Source organism: Hyla sarda, chromosome 3, assembly GCF_029499605.1.
Source record: "Hyla sarda isolate aHylSar1 chromosome 3, aHylSar1.hap1, whole genome shotgun sequence".
In the NCBI taxonomy this organism is placed as follows: domain Eukaryota; kingdom Metazoa; phylum Chordata; class Amphibia; order Anura; family Hylidae; genus Hyla; species Hyla sarda.
In genome coordinates this window covers 407,032,793-407,051,326 of record NC_079191.1, presented here as the reverse complement: position 1 = coordinate 407,051,326, position 18,534 = coordinate 407,032,793, and positions in this window count along the sequence as shown.

Sequence of the window (18,534 nt, the reverse complement as noted above, 5' to 3'; positions counted from 1 at the left end):
TTTGTAATATGAACGTTCTTGTGAGCTGCTTTTAAACCCAAATGCACTATTGTTGCTTGAGCCATCCTCCACAAACCACACTTTTGCTATTATCATGGCTATTGACTATTGGGGAGATTTATCAAAACCTGTGAAGAGGAAAAGTTGCCCAGTTGCCCATAGCAACCAATCAGATCTCTTCTTTCATTTTTAACAAGGCCTCTACAAAATGAAAGAAGCGATCTGATTGGTTGCTTTGGGCAACTGGGCAACTTTTCCTCTTCATAGGTTTTGATAAATCTCCCCCTATGTTTCTATGTTCTTCTGCGCACACATCAGCTGTCACTTAGAGACCCTACTCCAGGAGTCCCCAACCTAAGCACTAGAGATCTGAATAGGGAACTCTATACATAGTTGTGGAGGCTAAAAAGATGTTCTAACCTATCCTACTATCTAACCTCCCCTATTCATAAAACATGGCTAGACCAGTGTATAAATAAAGCACTTTCTGCCTTGTCTTGTGTCTCCCATTTCTACTAGTATGTAACCTCTCGCGAGCAGGACACTCACTCCTCCTGTTTGGACATTTAGTGTGTAATATTGTCTTTATTTGTACCCACACAACTTTAAAGTGTTGAGGAATCTGTTGGCACTATAGAAATAAATAAATATTATTATTATTATTATGTCCACCAATAAACTTCTATGACATTTCCACTATACATAATGTATGGTATAAAGGTTGAATCAATGTAGAGTTAACCTCTGGGACCCACACCAATCCCAAGTAAGTCCACTGAACCCTTGGAACACCACCAATCCTATGTAAATCCATTCAACCTCTGGAACTCCACCAGTCCTAAGTAAGTCCACTCAACCTCTGGGACCCAAACCAACCACAAAGGAGTCCATTTTATTTGGGGACCCACCAAGCCTAAATAAGTCCCGTCCTATGTGTTGGTATTATCCAGCTGTTTATCTCCTCCCCCCACCACCACCACCACCAACCAATACAGCCCCTTTTAGTGTAAAGAACTAAAAGGTTGTCCTATACTCCTTGCTTATGCTTGGCCAGCACAATCCCTACAAAGTCAAGAGGATCCACTACCCATTTTGTTTTGAAATCCTCTTCAGTTATGCTATGTGAGGTTTTGCTCTATTATACTGACGCCATCTCTAGATTAATACACATACTGTACGGTTTACTATAAATACCGCCGTTTATAATGTAATCTCTGGTCATGGCAATGACATACACAATCCTTGTTCAAAAGCCTAGCATTACCTAAACCCCACAGAGAGTTATCCACCAAACTCTCCAGGCATGACATCATGACATCATTGAATTACATCATCGCACGTGTTGACATAGAAACAGATATATTGTACAGATGAAACGTAAACATTAGATATATTTAATGAGCCGTGAAATGTTCCTCTCTCTTTTAATTTGTGATCAAATGTTGAGATGCTCAATTGGAAACAATAAAACTGGCATATCTGTGAATAAAGTAATTATTGTAATAAAACCCACAGGAGCGGGTGACCCGGCAGGATTTGTAATGGAGAAATTGCGGCAGTATTACACGTTCCCTTAATTAAATGATTCATGTTGAGTAGCCACCCAACAACATAACCTCATGATCATCCTGACACTCCCAGAATGCACTGGAGAAATGACAGCACATTTATCTGTCTGGCCGGTCACATAATGATGTGCAATGTATCACATGTATATTAATCCTCATTGGCAGCAATAAGTGATAGGAAAACACAGGATGTGATTAAGACCGAACAGAGGAGAGAGTTGTCTCGAAAGCGTAGGAGGTCAGGATTATGGACTCAATCGCATTATATGGCTCCTTCAGCTGAGATGTGGAAGCACACGTATAAATTTATTTATTTGAGATCTTAAATATTGTAAGGAAAGGCAGGGCCACCTTTCAAGATCATTTTATAGTTTAGTGCATTTTCATAAAAAGTCACTTTCATAAAAAGGTAATAATCCTGAGTTACTGTTACGCCGAACGCTCCAGGTCCCTGCTACTCCCCGGAGCGCTCGCGGCGTTCCTCTCTCTGCAGCGCCCCGGTCAGACCCGCTGACCGGGAGCGCTGCACTGACATTGCCGGCGGGGATGCGATTCGCATAGCGGGACGCGCCCGCTCGCGAATCGCGTCCCAAGTCACTCACCTGTCCCGGTCCCCGGCTGTCACGTCCTGGCGCGCGGCTCCGCTCCTTAGGGCCCCCGCGCGCCAGCTCTCTAAGATTTAAAGGGCCAGTGCACCAGTGATTGTTGCCTGGCCCAATCAGCCTAATTAGCTTCCACCTGCTCCCTGTCCATATTACCTCTCTTCCCCTGCACTTCCTTGCCGGATCGTTGCCTTGTGCCAGTGAAAGCATTTAGTGTTGTCCAAAGCCTGTGTTCCTGATCTCCTGCTATCCTCATTGACTACGAACCTTTCCGCCTGCCCCGACCTTCTGCTACGTCTGACCTTGCCTCTGCCTAGTCCTTCTGTCCCACGCCTTCTCAGCACTCAGCGAGGTTGAGCCGTTGCCGGTGGACACGACCTGGTTGCTACCGCCGCAGCAAGACCACCCCGCTTTGCGGCGGGCTCTGGTGAAAACCAGTAGCATCCCTAGAACCGGTCCACTAGCACGGTCCACGCCAATCCCTCGCTGACACAGAGGATCCACATCCAGCTAGCCGAATCGTAACAGTTACTTCCTATATTATACTCCAGAGCTGCACTCACTATTGTGCTGGTGGAGTCACTATGTGCAGACAATGTATAACAGGAGGAAAGAAAAGCTGACAACTATATACCAATGATGCACACCAAATAAACTGTATAATGAGTAAGAAAAATATGTTTTATTGGACACAAAAAGAAATGAGCAAACATTTAAAATCACTTTTACAAACACTAGCCCCGTACCATGGCGGTCATAGCCATGGTCCTATCTGTAGTAGTAAAAGGCGGTCATGGAGGAGTAAGAGTGTGCTGGTGGGGATCCTGTGGACCACGCCAGCACCACTACTATACAGGATCCCCCCAGCACACTCTTACACCACCAACTACTAGAAGTGTACTGCCAAATTGGACCTGTGGAAGGCACTTTGCAAGTGCCAAAATGCGTTGTCCATATTGCCTAATAAAATATTTATTGTCCTGTGTCGTCCTGAGTCCGTCCTTCTGTGGACACCCCTGAGCAGCACCTCCAAGACCGTCTTTTCCTACTAATTCTCGCATTTCTATGCTGGTCCACCATTGGGAGTCCAGAATCGGTCCGAGTGCAGCAGCCCTATTTCTACACACTTAAGTGTACCCTAACCCCCACGACCCACAACAGCCATGGATTAAAAATTTCATCACCTTATAGGTGAGTACAGTGACCCCCTGACCTACAATGGCCCCGACATATGATAATTTCAACATGCGATGGCCTCTCAGAGGCCATTGCATGTTGAAGGCAGCATCAACATATGATGCTTTTGTATGTCGGGGCCAACGCATAAACAGCTATCCGGCAACGCAGACTGCTTCAGCTGCTGCCGGATAGCCGTTTACGGTTCCCCGCGTGCTCCGGTGATGGTCTCCTACCTGTCCTCATGGCTCCGAAGCATCCTCTTTGGGATCCCCTCCATCGCCGGCACTCTCCATCGTTGTCATCACGTCGCCGCGCACGCCGTCCCGTCATCCATAGGGGGGCAGGCGTAGTGACGTGATGACGGTGACGTGAGAGCGACGATCCCGGGCAGCAGAGACGTTCTGGAGCGGCGGGGACACCACGGGGATGTGGCGACAGCGATGGAGGGCGACATCCAGGGCAGCGGTGACAAGCGGTGATGGTCCGGAGCGGCGGGAACAGGTGAGTACAACTTCCTATTCTTTACATTGCACGGATCTCTCAACATACCATGGTTTCAACAAACGATGGTTCATTTGGAACGGATTACCATCGTATGCCGAGGGACCACTGTATATCACTTAGGTGCGGTGGAGGGATCACACCGAGTCGATATACGCTATAAGTGAGTGCCTCCCTGTCTCTTTTTCTAGTAGAACCGGGACGCTTCCCTAGGAGTGATTGCATGTTCCCAGTGTCCATAATTTATATGCACAGTAATTGGAAAAACCTGTAACAATTACCACATTCTGTAGTATGGATCCAGTATCCTTGCTGAGCGCTAATCGCCGTGCAATGAGCGCTATCACCAGAAGTGGGGCAGGAACACAGGACGGCAGGGTGGCTAGTAACATCCGCCCAGCATACTACGCATCACCACTGAGTAGTGGGAGCGCATCTCATTCATTAAAAAGCCTCTTAAATTCTCACTGCGCCCACCCTTATGACGCAGAGAGGAAGTGTGGGGGAGCGCAACTGTGCACGTAATAGAATTAGAAAATCATTATACAACCTAATGTATCTACGTATATAATGAGATACAGGCAGTTTAATAACATAAGGAGGTAAATATGTCATCCAATAACATATCCAATGTGATCCTACATACAAAATAACTTATAAAATACTAAATAAAACCATGAGCAAGAATGCCCTGCAAAAAATTCCATATATGGGAGACACGGACTGTCCATGCTCACAGCGGGAGTATTCTCCCGCTCTATGTGTGGTGCTCGGGGATGAGGGGTGAACAGGGGTGTTGCAGGGTAGTGCTGCTGGGTATAGGATTAACCCTTGATTGTCATGATGCCAGGGTGCGGGTTTCCTCAATGTATATATATGTCCCACCGCCACCCGTCCCAGGAACGATAGGGAGGAATAAAGGATTGTCCACAGCCGGAATTGTATTGAACTTGAAATAACTTTACTGCAGATTTTATGGAGGATCCAATTAACAACTGTCTTTACAAGAGGATCAGAATTAAGGCTCCTTACAGGTTGGCTGGGACCTTGTAGGGAATAAGCTTTGAATCCTTGCTTTACGCTGTTCCACTGAATTTAGGGGTATATCTTAGGTTCAGTAGTCACGTAGGATTTTAGGATGGAGTTGGATAAACTCACAGTTTAGTATGCGGCTGAAATGGGTAGGCTTCAGGCCTAATTTGTTTGTAGAATTGAACAGAGCTCCGCTCGTTGTCATATCCCGGAGGAAAGAGAGCGATCATTGGATACAGCGCCCTTATATCTGAAGGGGCAGGCTCAAAGCTTATTGGTTCCCCAAACCTGTCAGTCCTAGTACGAAGGATTGTGGATATAACACATGACCTAGTCACATGACCCAAAGGTCCTTAACCTCCAATACAACACAAATATCATTGATCACATGACCTAAGGTCCTGTACATTACTTACGCTACATTATAATATATTAAATATATACAATTTTAAGAACACTAGGAGGCGACTAGGGGCTATCCCACCAGGAGAGCCCTATCAGCATGAGGAACTCTGACTATGGGGACTTACAACCAAAGGTATGGGACCGAGTCCAGTACCGGGACACCACACATGCATGCAGTGCTGTCTCCAAATCCATACACAAAAATACAGTATAAAATACAAAGGACAAAAAAAGGGGGCCTAAATTGTGACATAAAAACCAAACACCTGTGAGTAATATCCAAAAAATTGTAATAAGGGGGGCCAGGGTTCATGCTGGAAAATCCCTCCAGCTGTTATATACTTCTTTTATTATTCTCTTTACTCTTTTTATATTCAGAACCCATCATGGGTTCACTATTGTACCGACAATCCGCTGGGAATCGTCAATACAGGGAGAAAAAGAGGGCACTTCATTTAGACACCACAGAACAAGTCCTTCCAGAAGTTCCTGGGGAAAACAACGAGGGAGATTTATCAAGGCATTTAAGTAGCTATTTTTGCTTACAAAAGTCGCACAAAAAGTCGCACGTGCACCTAAGCTATTTTTTGTGGGACTTTTGTGGGTAAGCAAAAAAATACCAATCTGCCCTACCTAGGCAATTTTCACTTTTTACTTTGCTGTGGTCCAGGAATAATCATTACAAAAGTCGCACATGAGCAAATAAAAAAATAAAAAACCTTCAATTAGTCGCAAGTGTAAGAAAGGTGAGACCTGGCTTACAAACTTGCCTATGACAGCATTTTCAAAAAGTCGCACAAAAAGTCACAGGTGAAACTTTTTGCGCAACTTTTTTTACTTTCATTTTACTTGTACGGTGGGACAAGCTGCTAGGAGATATACAGGAGGGTGACAAGTTTCACCCACCCGCTCCTCTTCCGCCCACGCAACACTACTATAACTCCCAGCATGTCCTTACTGTAAGGACATGCTGGGAATTGTAGTTGTGCGGCACGTGGGGAGTGTGTTAGATGGGCGGGCGGATGACAAGCTTGTCACCCGCCTGCACCACATGACTACAACTCCCAACATGTCCTTACTGTAAGGGCATGCTGGGAGTTGTAGTCATGCAATGGGGGCAGGTGACAAGCTTGTCACCCGCTTGCACATCTCCCCCAGCCCTGCTGCATGACTATGTGGTGTCCGGTACCTGTGTGTATAGGTCCCCATAGCCAGAGTCCCTAGGACGTGCGGGTCCTTATTGTCTAGTCCACCCCTAGTCACCTCTCATCTAGGTGTTAGTTATCTAGTAATTATTTAGGATTTATATATAAAGGATTGTATAAATGTATATAATTAGTTAATTACCTGTACGGAGCGTGGCAGGACCTGCGGATCACGGGATCAGGTAAACTCTATGGTTTTTGCTTAAGGACCTTTGGAGGTCCCTGTGACGTATTGCACCCACCATGCTTTGTGATGGTGAGTGACAGATATTTGGACCAATCAGAACAACCCCGCCCCTGCCCATATAAGGGAGCGGCGGCCATTGTTAGTTCTCTTTCCTCGTGGGCTGTTGACAGGGAAGGATCTGCGCTGCTGTCATCAGTGAATTTAGGCCCTAGCCTTGCGGCGACGGCTGATGTCTTCTAAACCGTGAGTGTATCAATCCCTAAGCACTCTGCAAGATCGCCGGACCGTATCTAACCCCTAAATCCGGACGTATCTTCAAAATTACCCTAAATTCAGAGACTTATAATACAATTCAAGGTCCGCAACAACTGTCAGTCACTGAACTATATAGAGACTGTTTGAATGAGACTGTTATTGTGCATTGGATGTACAGCAAGCATTTAAGTAAAGTTATCCAAGTTCAAGTTCAACTACTTTGTGGACCTTCAGTCATTTTATGCATGCATCTATCGTTACTGGGATAGGCCGGAGAATTACCTCAGCATACTAGCCCTCAGCCTGGCGTAACGAACTATAGGGTTAACCTTAAACACTCATCTACCGAAACAGCACCCCAACTACCATACACCCCCCAAGGGCTACCACAACTACAACTCTCATTATATCCTTACTGTAGGGGCATGCTGGGAGTTGTAGTCATGCGCTGCGGACGGTAAGGGTGCGTTCCAACTTGGCATATCCACAGCGTTTTTCACGCTGCACAAAATTTACGGCAGCAGCGGGAAATACGCTGTGTAATCCTTGCTCACTATACACACAGGGCTTTCCGGCGGTAGCCCTATGTGAGCAGTGAGTTTTGGAGGCGGAGCCGCGCATCACAGTCACGCCGGCACACGGCCCTGCCTGCAAAACTCACTACACACATAGGGATGCCGCCAGAAAGCCCTGTGTGTATAGTGAGCAAGGATTACGCAGCGTATTTCTCACTGCTGCCATAAATTTCGCACAGCGTGAAATACGCTGCGTATACGCCAGGTGGGAACACACCCTAAATGTGCAGGTGGGTTACAATAAATGTACTAACCTATTTTCCTTGTCCTTTTTCCTTTTCATTTCAGATCCGTGTATCCTGTGGACTACGACAATGACCAGTGTTTTTTTTGTTTTTGTTTAATGTTAATAAAATGGTTAACAAGGCTTGTGAGGGAGTGTTTTTTGGAATAAAAGTTTTTTAAACATGTTGTTTTGTGTTTTTATTTTTTTTATTTACTTTACAGGCTTAGTAGTGGAAGCTGTCTTATAAACAGAATCCATTACTAAGTCCGGGCTTAGCGTTAGTACCAAAAACAGCTAGCGCTAACCCCCAATTATTACCCTGGTACCCACCACCAAGGGGTGTCGGGAAGAGCCGCTACCATCAGGCCCGGGAGAGCCAGTAACAATGGTCCTCGCCCACCCTGGTAACATCAGGCTGTTGCTGCTTGGTTGGTATTTGGCTATGAATGAAAATATGGGGAACCCTATGCATTTTTTCTTATATATACAGTAACCCCCCGACCTACGATGGCCCCGACATATGATAAAATCGACATACGATGGCCTCTCAGAGGCCATCGCATGTCGATGTCAGCATCGACATACAATGCTTTTATATGTCGGGGCCATCGCATTAACTGCTATCCGACAGCGCAAAATGCTTAAGCTGCTGTCGGATAGCAGTTTAAGCATCCCTGGCAGGTTTGCTTACCTATTCCCGCTGCTCCGGGTCCACTTCGCGATCCTCCGGTGTCTTGCGCATCTTCTCCAGGGTCCGGGCCTCGCGTTATTACATCACTACGCACGCCGCGCCGGCGCAACAGCGTAATAACGTCACCAGAAAGCGAGGCCCGGACCCTGCAGAAGATGCGGAAGAAGCTGGAGGATCGCGAAGAAGACACCGGCAGTGTCTGATAACAGAAAAAAGGGTTTCCTGTATTTTTATTCTCAATCAGATACCAACCAAACAGCAATAGCCTGACGTTACCAGGATGGGCGAGGACCATTGTTACTGGCCCTCCCCAGCCTAAATAACGCCAGCCTGTTACCACCTAGGCCCAGGAGCGCCATATTTGAAGCTCATGGCCTGTTGTTAATGGCTCTTCCCAACACCCCTGTGGCAGTGGGTACTGGGATGATAATCGGGGGTTAGCGCTAGCTGGTTTTGGGGCTAACACTAAGCCCTGGCTTAGTAATGGAGTCCGTCTATAAGACAGCTTCCACTACTAAGCCTGTAAAGTAAATAAAAAAAACACATTTAAAACCCTTTTAGTCATAAAACACTCCCCTACAAGCCCTCGTTACAAAATGTTGTTAATATTAAACAAAAAAACGCTGGTCATCATAGTCCACCAAATCTGAAGTAGCAGACAGGATAGACGGATCTAAAATGAAAAGAAAAAAAAATGGGTTAGTACATTTAAGGGGAAAAAAGTGATTAAAAAAATGTAATAAACACACATACTTTTTTTTGCTTATGTGTGCCAAGAAAATGATATTCCAAAGTGATTGTATTGGTTTTTGCTTATGTGAGCCAAATTTATCAACCCCCTGTGATAGTATGATAAATAAGTCACACATAAGCAAAACCAAAGCAAAAAAAAAATGCCTCCAGAATTCGCTTACCAAAGCATCGATGATAAATGTCCCCCAACGTCTTTTCAGTTGCCCTAACATAAATGTTCATAAGGAGAGAGCTACCAGCCCTCTGACGAGTTCCACACATGGTATGAGATGTTTATGTCCTCATTTTGGGTTCCAGCTTTATTAAACGAAAGGACCTCCATATTAAACTCAATTTGTATCCCCCCCAGCTGTGCGGTAAGATAACATATTACAGTGGTCCCTCAACATACGATGGTAATCCATTCCAAATGGACCGTCGTTTGTTGAACCCATCGCATGTTGAGGGATCCGTGCAATGTAAAGTATAGGACAGTGGTCTACAACCTGCGGACCTCCAGATGTTGCAAAACTACAAGTTTTAGTTGTAGTTTTGCAACATCTGGAGGTCCGCAGTTTGAAGACCACTGGTATTGGAGGTTATACTCACGTATCCTGTGGACTACGACAATGACCAGTGTTTTTTTTGTTTTTGTTTAATGTTAATAAAATGGTTAACAAGGCTTGTGAGGGAGTGTTTTTTGGAATAAAAGTTTTTTAAACATGTTGTTTTGTGTTTTTATTTTTTTTTATTTACTTTACAGGCTTAGTAGTGGAAGATGTCTTATAAACAGAATCCATTACTAAGTCCGGGCTTAGCGTTAGTACCAAAAACAGCTAGCGCTAACCCCCAATTATTACCCCGGTACCCACCACCAAGGGGTGTCGGGAAGAGCCGCTACCATCAGGCCCGGGAGAGCCAGTAACAATGGTCCTCGCCCACCCTGGTAACATCAGGCTGTTGCTGCTTGGTTGGTATTTGGCTATGAATGAAAATATGGGGAACCCTATGCGTTTTTTCTTATATATACAGTAACCCCCCGACCTACGATGGCCCCGACATATGATAAAATCGACATACGATGGCCTCTCAGAGGCCATCGCATGTCAATGTCAGCATCGACATACGATGCTTTTATATGTCGGGGCCATCGCATTAACTGCTATCCGACAGCGCAAAATGCTTAAGCTGCTGTCGGATAGCAGTTTAAGCATCCCTGGCAGGTTTGCTTACCTATTCCCGCTGCTCCGGGTCCACTTCGCGATCCTCCGGTGTCTTGCGCATCTTCTCCAGGGTCCGGGCCTCGCTTTCCGGCGTCGTTATTACGTCACTACGCACGCCGCGCCGGCGCAGCAGCGTAATAACGTCACCAGAAAGCGAGGCCCGGACCCTGCAGAAGATGCGGAAGAAGCTGGAGGATCGCGAAGAAGACACCGGAGCAGCGGGACAGCATCGGGAGCCCCTGGGACAGCATCAGGAGCGGTGAGGACCTGGTCCGGAGCGACGGGGACAGGTGAGTACAGCTTCCTATACTTTACTTTGCACGGATCCCTCAACATACGATGGATTCGACAAACGATGGGTCGGTTGGAACGAATTACCATCGTATGTTGAGGGACCACTGTATATATAAATAAATGATAACAGAAAAAAGGGTTTCCTGTATTTTTATTCTCAATCAGATACCAACCAAACAGCAATAGCCTGACGTTAGCAGGGTGAGCGAGGACCATTGTTACTGGCCCTCCCCAGCCTAAATAACGCCAGCCTGTTACCACCTAGGCCCAGGAGCGCCATATTTGAAGCTCATGGCCTGTTGGTAATGGCTCTTCCCAACACCCCTGTGGCAGTGGGTACTGGGATAATAATCGGGGGTTAGCGCTAGCTGGTTTTGGGGCTAACACTAAGCCCCGGCTTAGTAATGGAGTCCGTCTATAAGACAGCGTCCACTACTAAGCCTGTAAAGTAAAAAAAAAAAACACATTTAAAACCCTTTTAGTCATAAAAACACTCCCCTACAAGCCCTCGTTACAAAATGTTGTTAATATTAAACAAAAAAACGCTGGTCATCATAGTCCACCAAATCTGAAGTAGCAGACAGGATATACGGATCTAAAATGAAAAGAAAAAAAAATGGGTTAGTACATTTAAGGGGAAAAAAGTGATAAAAAAAATGTAATAAACACACATACATTTTTTTGCTTATGTGTGCCAAGAAAATGATATTCCAAAGTGATTTTATTGGTTTTTGCTTATGTGAGCCAAATTTATCAACCCCCTGTGATAGTATGATAAATAAGTCACACATAAGCAAAACCAAAGCAAAAAAAAAATGCCTCCAGAATTCGCTTACCAAAGCATCGATGATAAATGTCCCCCAACGTCTTTTCATAAGGAGAGAGCTACCAGCCCTCTAACGAGTTCCACACATGGTATGAGATGTTTATGTCCTCATTTTGGGTTCCAGCTTTATTAAACGAAAGGACCTTCATATTAAACTCAATTTGTATCCCCCCCCAGCTGTGCGGTAAGATAACATATTACAGTGGTCCCTCAACATACGATGGTAATCCATTCCAAATGGACCGTCGTTTGTTGAACCCATCGCATGTTGAGGGATCCGTGCAATGTAAAGTATAGGACAGTGGTCTACAACCTGCGGACCTCCAGATGTTGCAAAACTACAAGTTTTAGTTGTAGTTTTGCAACATCTGGAGGTCCGCAGTTTGAAGACCACTGGTATTGGAGGTTGTACTCACGTGTCCCTGCTGCTCCGGACCGTCACCGCTCGTCACCGCTGCCCTGGATGTCGCATTCCATCGCTGTCGCCGCGTCCCCGAGGTGTCCCCGACGCTCCTGAAAGGCCTCTGCTTCCCCGGCATCCTCGCTCTCTGTCACCACCATCATGTCACTACGCCCACCGCTCCTATTGGATGATGGGACGGCGTGCGCAGCGACGTGATGACGACGATGGAGAGCACCAACGATGCCGGGGATCCGGAAGAGGACGCAGGGGAGCCCCGAGGACAGGTAAGTGATCGTCAGAGGGCCACACGGGGCACCGTAAACGGCTATCCGGTGGCCGCTGAAGCAGTCTGCGCTGCTGGATAGCCGTTTATGCGATGGCCCCGACATACAAAAGCATCGTATATTGATGCTGCCTTCAACATGCGATGGCCTCTGAGAGGCTATCGTATGGTGAATGATCGTATGTCGGGGCCATCGTAGGTCGGGGGGGGGGGTCACTGTATTGCCTTCTCCATTAGTAGCAAGGTATCAGGCCAGATATATTCCTAGAAAGAAAAAAAAGAAAACAATTAAAAAAAATACATTATATAATGAACTTAAAAATACAAAAACTGGTTAGAGGAGGAGGAGGGAAGAAAAAAGTAATTGTAATGGAAGCATGAAGTGATGAAGTGCAAAGTGTAGTGTGCATGGAAATATAAGTGTGAGTGAAGATGCATATAAGAGTGGATGGGGCATGTCCACATGAGTGTAAGCTGTGTTTGAAACAAATATGTGAAAAGCAAAAGAATGAATAACATGTGAAGAAAAGAAAAAGAAGAAAAAAAGAAAAAGAAGAAAAAAAGAAAAAAGAAGAAAAAAAAGGGGGGGGGAGGGAGCGGGAATGTAGAAGAGTTATGATAATTTGATGTGAAAAAACCACTGCAAAAATAAGAAAACAAAAACCTTAAATCACTAGTGAGAAAAAAAAAAGGGGGGGGGGGGTAATTTATCATTTATTTTGTTTTATAAGATGTATATATTAGAATATATAAATGTTAATAAAACCTCTACCAATAGGTCCGGCCCTATCCATGCAATGTTGGAATTACTTACCCAAAAAAACAGTGGTCAGTTCATTAAGCCATGGGGTGTGACCGTATCCAGGTCAAAAATCCATTTGTCTCAAGAGGAGACCTACAATATCTCCCCCCCCCCCCCCCCCCTTATACTACACACAATATGTGGAGACAATACATTATTTATACCGTACTGATCCTGAATTATATACTTGCTGCTGGTGGAGTTACTGTGTACATTACATGACTTATCATGTACTGATCATGAGTTACATCCTTTTTCATACACCAAAGCTGAAAGAGTACCTATAATATCCCACACAAAAAAGTTTTAATGTGACAATTTTCTTATAATGATTATGTGTTTAGCACCTATATTTCTCTCATAAATATGCCCTCACTATACATGACTCATCTTCCTCCCTGAGTCTGCTGTGCTGTTCTGCGTCTCTTCATCCAATCACTGCAGGCTGCTCTGTAACCCCTTCCTCTCTGTTTTCATGCTGCAGTCTAATATACAAGGCAGGATTTGCAAGTCCCATCCTCACTTCCTGGACTTTGTCCCTGCCTGTGCTTCACTTGGGACAAAGATGATGCTGCAGCCGGACAGTATTATGTTCTGGATGGTATGGGGACCCCTAGTGGTACTTTTTTTTAAAAGCCATGATTTCTATGAAAAGGAGATACATTTTTTTATGAAGGATAGTAGAATGGTTAATGTTTTGCCAAGATGTACAACATATAAAAAGTTTTTGAATCTGACAGTGCCTATTTAGATCACTATTGGGGTCACTGAGTACACACATTACATTACTGGCCCTGTACTGATCCATGTACTTTTCCTTAGAGCTGCACTCACTAGTCTGCTGGTGGAGCCACTGTGTATATTACATTACATTACTCTATTGTACTGAGCTGTTAGTTTGGTATTTTCAGAATGATAATGACCCACGGGTAAACTGCTGCTGTTTTGCATCCCCCGGAATATAAATAGAAATTATTCAATACATGACATAAACATGAAAATCCTCAACTTATTTTGCAAAAAAAAGCCATAAGTTTTGGCTTTGCCTTGGCTTTGTCTACAAAAAAATTAAAAATAAGAAAAAAGTTATAGCCTTCAGCTGTTAGGGTTTCTTATCTTACTCTGGATCAAAATCAACAGTTCAAGAAATAGGCCAAAAAATGTCTCAAAAGCAAAAAAAAAAAAAAAAAAATACAGCTTAAATTACATCTGTGATTTCAGCTGTTTTGGATAAAAATAAATTGAATAAAAGTGCAGGGTTTTTTTTAGCCATAAAATTCAACTAAAAAAAGGGTGTGGAAATTTAACCACTTAAGCCGGACGTGACGAAGACAAGTTTTCAGCCTTTGGGTATGGCGGTACGTCACACGGCGGAATGTCCGTATGGAATTCCACACTGACTTTTCACTGCAGCAGAGTCCCATTGATTTCAATGTGATTCTGCTGCACTGTGGCGGCGTCTGCAGAAAGAACACACTTGTCTATTCTTTTTGCGTATTCTGCTCGGAAAAGTATTGCCGCCTAGGAGACGGCGCATTTCCGAGGTGTCATAGTGATCTCCGGATTATTTAACCATGCGGAATGTCCGTCCGTGTTTTCCGGGCAGATGTTTCACACATTTTCGGCTGTGTGATTATGGCCTTTGACTATAATCGAGCCAAGACTTGATAAGATTGAAGAATCGAAACACAAAGTATAAAACAAAAATTAATTGAAATTGTGCAACGCCTGAACCACATCTCCAAAATCAGAAAACCTCTTGAATGTCTAAGGTCAGATGAAGTAGCTACTATTGCTAGCACAGCAAGATGGAGACAATAAGTAGAAAGATTAAGAAAAACTAGTCAGCAGCAGTAATGCTAGATAAGAAGAGTAAAATCAGATCAAGACTGGGCAGAATTAGAGAAGACTTGAGGACGTGGAGTAGGGAAGACCCATTATTTTCTGCTCCAATGCATTGAATGTAGTCGCAGGACCCAACATAACTGCAGTTCTGTCATTGCCTCAGGTCCTTCACACCTAGTCTGCCTGAGCAATTGGGAGAATTAAGGAGATAATTAAAGTGCCTGTTTAGGGGCAGATCTGGCCTCTTGACCCAAGAACCCTAGTGTCCGGATCCTTGACCAATTTGGTCAGACACATGTGAGGGCCAAATTACACTGATCCAGCTGTTCAGGCCTAAAAAGTCTGAGCCTACAGGACACTATTAGTGCAGACCAGAGGCGGAACATGAATAGTGCAAAACCTGGACACCCCCCCCCCCCCAACTACCAGACAGATAGGAGATAGATAGATAGATAGATAGATAGATAGATATGACATAGATAGAGAGATATATAGATAGATATGAGATAGATAGATAGATAGATAGATATGAGATAGATAGATAGATAGATAGATAGATAGATAGATAGATAGATAGATAGATAGTAATCCAGAAACCAGCAGCACACAAAAAGATTTTTGTTTTTGTGTGCTGCTGTTTTCCGGATTACTACTACAAGTGGAGCCCTAACCAAGGCACCCATACAGCGTGCACCGAACACAGCAATCATTTAAGGTTGTGTTGCTCTTATTGGGAGATAGATAGATATGAGATAGATAGATAGATAGATAGATAGATAGATAGATAGACAGATGGATATGAGATATATATATATATATATATATATATATATATATATATGAGATAGATAGATAGATATGAGATAGATAGATATGAGATAGATAGAGAGATAGATATGAGATAGATAGATAGATATTAGATAGATAGATAGATATTAGATAGATAGATATTGGCATTGGCATCTGATATGGGTCAATAAAATCCCACTTTTTTGCACTTTAAAGGGGTATTCCAGGCCAAAACTTTTTTTTATATATCAACTGGCTCCGGAAAGTTAAACAGATTTGTATATCACTTCTATTAAAAAATCTTAATCCTTCCAATAGTTATTAGCTTCTGAAGTTGAGTTGCTGTTTTCTGTCTAACTGCTTTCTGATGTCTCACGTCCCGGGAGCTGTCCAGCTTCTATGGGGATATTCTCCCATCACGCACAGCTCCCGGGACGTGACATCATCACTGAGCAGTTAGACAGAAAACTTCAGAAGCTAATAACTATTGGAAGGATTAAGATTTTTTAATAGAAGTAATTTACAAATCTGTTTAACTTTCCGGAGCCAGTTGATATATATATAAAAACAGGTTTTGCCTGGAATACCCCTTTAATACTGGGTGTGCTGCGGAAATTTCGTATCTTGGATTGTCTATGCCGTCTGCGATTGGGACTGTATTTCTCTGCCTGCACCCCAAGAAACTCTTGGATTATATGGTTGTGCTGCCTACCTCCTGTATAGATGGATAGATAGATAGGAGATAGATAAAAAGATAGATAGATATGGGATAGATAGATAGATAGATAGATAGATAGGGATTTAACAGGATGAAGAGAAGTCTACACATAGATAATGTTCTGCTCATGAACATTCAGGTCTCTATCCTCTATTTCTGGCATAGACTTAAAGGGTCTTTTGTTCGTGATATGAGACGCTTCATACAATAATGTCCATCATTGATCGCATGTGAAGGCTGCTCTGAGGACACTGGGTGAAGAAGCCACTTGTGAGGGAGCTGTAGACGTCCTCATTCATTTATGACATTAATATAACATTTTATATACTAAACCAGACTTTGTTTCCTTGTCAATGAACTTCCTGAGCAGTGAAGAGAGCTCTCGGGGAGACAGAAGGGCGCTCTATTGGTGCCAGTCTTGAACCGCTTCAGGGAAAGTATGGAGTTACGCTTCAATATTCGAGGCAAATAATCTAAAAACATTTTCTGCTTACTTTACGTGTATTAAATGAATTTTATATGCAAGAATTGAGATGTTATAAATTCACAGTTGTTCTTCTCCATATGTCATAACCCAAGCGGGCGGCGTCCCCATTAGCTGTGGTAACGCATTGCAGGCATATTTGTGCCCTGATCACATTACTTCCAATCCCAGTATGTCTGAAAGGCAGAAGTCTTCTGGAACATATGACATCATATTTGACTGCAATCTCTTTGGAAGCATTTATACTATAGTTTGATATCTTTACAGGAAGGACACTGGTTACATATGTCACATACAGTACCTGGATCTAGTCCTGTCCAAATTGATGAGAAGAGACCCACCTATAGTTTGTCTGTCCCACTGCATATGGTGTAATGTTTACCATACAATACAGGGCCTAACCTGACCTGGACTGCCGGTAAGACCTACTTACTTGACCACTTGGTGACATATATTGGTACTATCTGGTCCACTGAAACAGCCACAACCAACAGGGCCATGCATAGGAAGCAAGCTGGTACCCTCTAGCATCCTGGAGCAGTATAAAGGGTCAAAACCTGGTGATTTCTTAGACTTCTGTCCTGGATATGGCCGAAACTAATTCGGTAACACTGCGGGTCCACACCCATTGGCCATTACCCTTGTGTACTGGACTCGAGAAACCCTGATCTAGACCATGTACACCATTGCCTCATTTCTTATCCTGAATGTACTAAATCAATAAAAAATAAACTGATTACAAAAGTCTTCGTGCCCTGTAACTTTTACATCTATTTTTTGTAGTAATGGAAAGAGAAACTGGCACAGCCAGAAAAAACTCTGCATTGTGGAGACGGCTGACACAACATGGAAGGAAGAAAACATGGACACGTTCATCGCCTTAAAGGGGTACTCTGCTGCTCAGCGTTTGGAACGAACTGTTCCGAACGCTGGAGCCGGTGCCGGGAGCTCATGATGTCATAGCCCCACCCCCTCAGGACACCACATCCCGCACCCTCAATGCAAGTCTATGGGAGGGGGCGTGACGGCCGTCACGCCCCCTCCCATAGACTTGCATTGAGGGGCAGGGTGTGGTGTAATGAGGGGGCAGGGCTATGACATCACAAGCTCCCGGCACTGGCTCCAGCGTTCGGAACAGTTCGTTCCAAACGCTGAGCAGCGAGCGGAGTGCCCCTTTAAGGCGATGAACATGTCCATGTTTTCTTCTTTCCATGTTGTGTCAGCTGGATCAGCTTGTTCGTGTCGCCGGCTCCCATGTCATCCCCTACTTCATATCAATGATCTCAGTGCAGGAATCCGTCTCCCGTCCATTGCTCTGTCTAGCACATAAATGGAGGGGTGATGCATCTGAAGATGCCTGGGCGCTCATAACCTGTGAATGAATCATTTACCACTTGAAACACACGACAAATCTTTCCTTGGTCGTAATTTAGAGAAGAGACAGCTGGATACAATCTGTATGAATTGCTTCGGCCTCTATAACCCACAGGGATGGAGACATAAATACTCGCTTCCCCCCCATTGACTGTCAGCAGCCTTGTTGCAGCAACTTCGTCGCTGGTATAGCCTTGGAATTATTCCTCAGTCCGTTTTTCTTGGCATTTCTCCATTTTTGCACTAACAAGATAGGGCACTATCATATCCCGTGATGTAAAAATATTTGCTTACTTTGGAAAGTTCAAATGGAGGGAGATTTATTTATTTTTTTT